At 32.2% G+C, this 5,849-nt stretch overlaps 1 protein-coding gene across 1 annotated transcript in view; it reads right to left on the minus strand.

The window, feature by feature from the left end:
* Window positions 1-5,849, minus strand: part of LRP1B (low density lipoprotein receptor-related protein 1B) — a 1,318,888-nt gene that overhangs the window by 521,471 nt on the left and 791,568 nt on the right. The gene's annotated exons all lie outside the window — the stretch shown is intronic.

A 5,849-nucleotide genomic window follows, 5' to 3' on the forward strand; every position in this document is an offset into this window, starting at 1 on the left:
GTATACATATGTAACAAACCTGCACGTTATGCACATGTACCCTAGAACTTAAAGTATAATAAAAAAAAAATAAAAAGAAAAAATAAAAAAGAAAAAATAAAAATAATACTACTAGGGATAATCAACTCCACAAAACTTCAAAGTAGAGAGAGGACAGAAAGAAACATACAAGCATTTCAATTATATCACGAGTGTTTTAAGCATAAGGCTACTCAGAATGCACAAAGTATTTAAAATGCCTTACAATCCAATTATTCCTTCTAAGGTATGAGTTTCTCAAATGTCAACTACAAGACCCTTACATTATTTTTCAAATTCTCTTTGTCCAGATGGGCTTAAGAATACTTGAAGAATTGTTCTGTGTGATTGCAGAGTCTTTAAATAAGAGTACTTTTTGAACACTTGAATGAAAAATGTGTCTAAAGACTATAAATGAAATATATGTGCATGCATGTGCATAAAAGGTGGTAATTATAGACCAATGATTTTAAACACAGCCACCAGAAAGACACTGGGGACAAATCATTAAATAATAAATTTGCCAGCAACTAAGTAAGTTTTTGTGTTGCGACCTACATGGCCATTTGAAGAACAAATCCTTTAAGACCAATAAAATTTCCCTCTGGCACACTGACAGACTATGGAAATAAAGAAAATGTAATTAGTATAATAAAGCCATTTATCAGCAAGCTTTGAGGTTCTGTTTCAAATGAAATATAGTCTTTACTTTTACCAGTTCAGGAAAAGAGTGCAAATAGTCCTTGTTCTCAACAATGATTAATTCAGACACATCAGAGATACCCTATCCAAATATATGTCTGGGAAGCAAGGATTTGTTTGATTTTCTCGTTTTGTAAAAGCATCAATTAACATTTTTTTCATTATTGAACCAGGGAATCAATCAACAGAAATAAGTCTTATTTTGGCATAAATATTAAGCATTGCATGTTGAGTCTAATCTTCTTCCCTAAACATTAGACCTGTATGTCCAACTGTCTCCTTTGTTTCTCTGCTTGTTTGTAGATAAGGAATTCTTGATGTACAATGGACAAATTCTGAATGAAACATGCTTCTCTTGAAGTCTTCAACCAGATAACTCCCCTTTCCATGGTGGTGTGATAGTTGGCAACTCCATCCTCTGTTTCTTAGACTAAAAATATCAGGATTGTCCTGATTATGTTTGCACATATACCACCTCCAATCAATCACCAGATACTCTCACATTTAATCCATTACCAAGTATTTTTGTTCACTTTTTTTCTTCTTTCAAAACATATCCATTATCCAACCACCTCACGCCATCTACTACTTACGTTGTAACCAAACCAATAACCACTATCACCTGAAGTCTTGCAACAGCCTTTTAATTGATTGCCTAGCACCACTTTTGCTCCTGTACTTCCCTTTCCATATGAGTCTTGCTTTGCCATTTAGAAAAGTATAGCTACAGATATACTTTTAAAATATAAATAAGTTAGAATGGAGACATTTCCACAAGAAAAAAATGTAAATAAGAATTTCTCTCTGCTGTTTCACACCAAACTCTCTAGTCACTTCCCATTTCATTCAAGGTAAAATTAAGGTTCCTTCTCATGAGTTTCATGATCTATCAACTCCCTCCAACACTGCCTCACCTGATTTCCTTCCACTCTTCCCCTCACTTACCCATCTCTAGTAACAGATCTTCCTGTTCCTAAAAGAAAATATTCTTCAGTACAAGAGTCTTCATATAATATTTTTTGTCTTGAATGTTTTTCCCCAAGATATCTCAGCTGTCTTAGCTCAAATATCCCCTGCTTATTGAAACTTTCTTGAGTATTCTATAAAAATTATTCTTTTACCATACTCTATTCCCTCTTACCAAAAAATATTTGCCTCCATAACACTTATCATTATCAAATACATTATATATTTGTTGGTTGGTTTGTTGAGTTTCTCTTTTGTCTCACAGAATGTTATTTCTTTGAGGGCTGGGACTTTATTTCATTTGCTGCTTTATCCCTGGTTATCTGGAATACTTTCTGGCACATAATAAGCTCAATGTAAGCATTTAGGGAGTAATAAGGTAATGTGATATGATGAATAAAGACCGGTTAGGAGGCAGATACAAAGAAAACAAATCTCTTGCCATAAAAATGCTTATTAGCTCATTAAGGAACAGAAGGTATGGACATGAAGAAATGGCTAACAACCAGAAATAGTGTAAGATGAGGAGCATGTAAGCCATACAGGCAAGTATTTTTGCAGGAATTCAAAGAAGAAAATCAGGACAATCTTTTCAATAAAAAAAAAAAAAGGCACCTCTTCATTTCATATTACTTTCTAATAGATTTGTCAGTGCTGCAAAATTTTAATCAATATTAAATCAAAAATTTAATCATTATATGATAAAGCATTCCTTTCCATATACAACATGACATCTTGAACATATCTTTGTCACATTGAACTGAAATTGCATTTTTGCATTTCTTCCTAGAACTAGACCATTAAATATTTCTTGGATATGGACTGCATCTGACCCAACTTTTCTCAATATGGTCACATATACTATAGACACTTTGTAATACTGAGGCGATCTCTAAATGGTAAAGACCATGAGATCACGGCACTGGGAAACTAATACATTTTCTTGTTTCCTTTCTGTTAGGTACATTTGGGAAATTGATGAGTAAATTAGTCATGTGATGATGCATTAAGGAGAACCAAGAGTATAGAATTAAACCACACATTGGTGCCCAAATCCCTTTTCCTCATCAATTTTTCCACATATATGTTGTATACCCACAAAAACACACATTAGACCAAATGTTTGCTAAGATAGGAAAACATGTTTTCTAACATCTCAGAACATCTGCAAAATAAACACAAATTAGGTAAAGAATGATTTAATTAGGAAAAGAATCAAGTTGAAAGAGGATAACATTTTACAACAAACTGTAAAGATACAAAATGGAGATAGATGTAAAGATAGAAAGAGAAGATTTTCAGAAACGTGTCCTGATACTTATTTCCAAATATATTTCTTAACTTTAATTACCTCCACTCAATAGATACTTATAGAATTCTTAGTTTGTGCTAAGAATTATTGTAGGCATAAAATATGGTGGTGATCATAATAGACACTATCCCGACAATCACTTGGTTTACATTCTAGAGTAAAATTAAAAATAAACTATCTTAAGACATATGGTAATTTGGTAACGTATAATATAATCACAGGATTGGAAAATAGAATTTGTAATTTAAGATAATAACAATTATAATTACCTCTCTACAGATATAATAAGACAAATATGAGTCTTTGAAGTCATTTTCAGGAATGACCATATAGGGAAATCTGCAGCCAGCTATTGTGCATTACAATTATAATTAAAGTCAGAATTAAAGGAAAAACCATATATTGCCATAATTATATTTATCTGTAAAACAAGGGAAAGACCTTTTGACAATGAGAAATATTACACTTTTTGAGTTGAGAGAAAAGTTTTCCCTGAGTATTTAGAGACTAAATCATGCAGGGTTCTGTCTGATAATAAGAAAAGGGAAATAAAAGTGTTTTAAAGTTATTTCACCCTTGTCTGCATTCTTATGATTAATTAACAAACACTTGTTGACCATCTGTTGTGAAAACACTCTACTCTGCGTTATTATGGGCTTTTAGGTCCTAGAAAATTCAGAGTTAGGTTTTCTGGCCTAAATGTACATTCTATTTCAGAAAACAGCATAAATACATAAAAATGACAGGTAAAATATAATATATAAGCTTACCATGATGCTCTGTCCTAAAATAATCACCAGCACACTAGGAAGATATAATAACAGGGTAGAAAACAAGGAGTCCAGGGCTAGGTTCTTATCATGGTTCTGCATTTACCATGAACATTTCACAAAGTTACTTTTTCTCTTCAGGCCCCATTTTCCTCATATATAAATATGAATAAAAATATAAATATATGCATGTAAAAGCTACATCTACGTATTTAAATAACAGAAGTCAGAATCTAGATAAACTTTAGGATCTCTTCTAGCTATGATCTTCTAAGGCTAAGATTTTATTTTTTACTTTCCCATAAAGGGAATACAGTATCTCAACGTACAGTCCTATGTTAGCTGTTACGATCTTCCTTTTCCCCTGTAGTTTTTGCTCACTTTAATTAGCTCTGTTTGCCTGATTCTAAAAATGATAAAGCATATGATTTTTCCCAGAATATGCTACTCATGGCTTTTATGTCACATTTCTTTTTAAACTATAGGACTTTATATTTATCCTATTAAATGTCAGCTTGTTAAACGAGATCATGAATCCTGCCTGTTGACATTTTAAAAAATCATATGTTACACAATGAAACTTTTTGGTGATATCCACAAATTTGATACGTAGGTTTGCTTCATCTTTATTCAAGCTAGTGACAAATGTGTTGAATTGGATCAAAGATTTACTTTTGACATACCACTGGAGACTTTCTTCTGAGGCAAACTGTTTTTGTTTTTGGCATGCCTTAGTAAATTATAATTTATATATATTTAAGTATATAAATCTTAAGTGTACAGTTTGATGAACTTTTACATATGGAACACAACCATGTAACCACTACCTTGATCAAGATATAGATCACTGACAGCATTACACAGGCTCCTCTGTGTCTTCTGGGAGTATCTCTTCTCTTCCCTAGTGGGCAGCTGCTATTTTGACTTCCAGTACCTTAGATTAGTTTTCTTTAAATTTTTTGATAAAAGACAAATTACAGTATGTACTCTTTGGCCTGTTCTTTCATTCAAAATTATGACTATTAGATTCATCTTTTCCGTTGAATGTATCTTGCTTTTCCATGGTGTGAAAATGCCACAAACTATTTATCAATTTTGAACACTTAGGTTATGTTCAATTTCATCTATTATAACTAATGCTATGAAAATTCTTTCTTTTCCATGTCTTAGAAGAGACATACACTGTCATTTCTACTGGGTACCTTCCCAGAGGTAGAACAGCTGAGATATATGAGTGATACCTTTAGTAGACAGGGTTTATTTTAATGCATTAATTATCTCAATGTTCTCCTAATTAAGAATCTAGAATCTACACTTTTTTCAATTATTGTGGAACTCTACCATCTCCTTCATATCTGGCTGATTCAACCATTAATACTTCTTAGTACAGTTGGACAAGCCAGAAATTCTGAATATTCTCTTATTTTCAGAGACTGGTTCAACATATTTATCTACCTTGGCTGGTAGTGTTAACTTTACCAGATAAGGGGAAAATTACCAGCTTCAACTAAGCAATGACTTTAGACTGTAAAGCTTCCCTTTACTGTTTAATAATAAGCTGTTTATTATTAGTAATATTATTAATAATAAAAGCAAGATAAACTATTATTAAATAATAAAGGGAAGTTTATTATTTCATCTTCTTCATCGATGCTGACAGCGTTTGAGAGAGAAAAATCCCACGACACTTGCTTTTTTGATGAATCTTTTATGAATATTACGTGTATAAAAGGTGGATATCTTGGAGTAGTTCTCATGAATTGTCAAGCTTTGGTCCTTTGGTCTGAGAATCTGGGAGGTAAAATAAATATGACAAACAACCACAACTCTGGTAAAAATAATTATATTCAGCCTTAACTTTGAGAACATCAAACTGTTGTAAACATCCCTAGCTCCTATAATTATTATTATTATCATTATTATTATTATTATTCAAACAGTAGCAAGTGCAGCGTGGGTAAGGCAAAAATTTTGAAGATGAAAAGACTGAGAATTATTGACTATTTAATTAAGAGGAGTTATAACAAGAGTGAAAGAAAGAGAGGAGATGGAAGAAGGAAGGAAGGAAGGAAAGAAGGAAG

The sequence above is a fragment of the Colobus angolensis genome, unplaced genomic scaffold, assembly GCF_000951035.1.
Source record: "Colobus angolensis palliatus isolate OR3802 unplaced genomic scaffold, Cang.pa_1.0 Scaffold147, whole genome shotgun sequence".
Classification (NCBI taxonomy): domain Eukaryota; kingdom Metazoa; phylum Chordata; class Mammalia; order Primates; family Cercopithecidae; genus Colobus; species Colobus angolensis.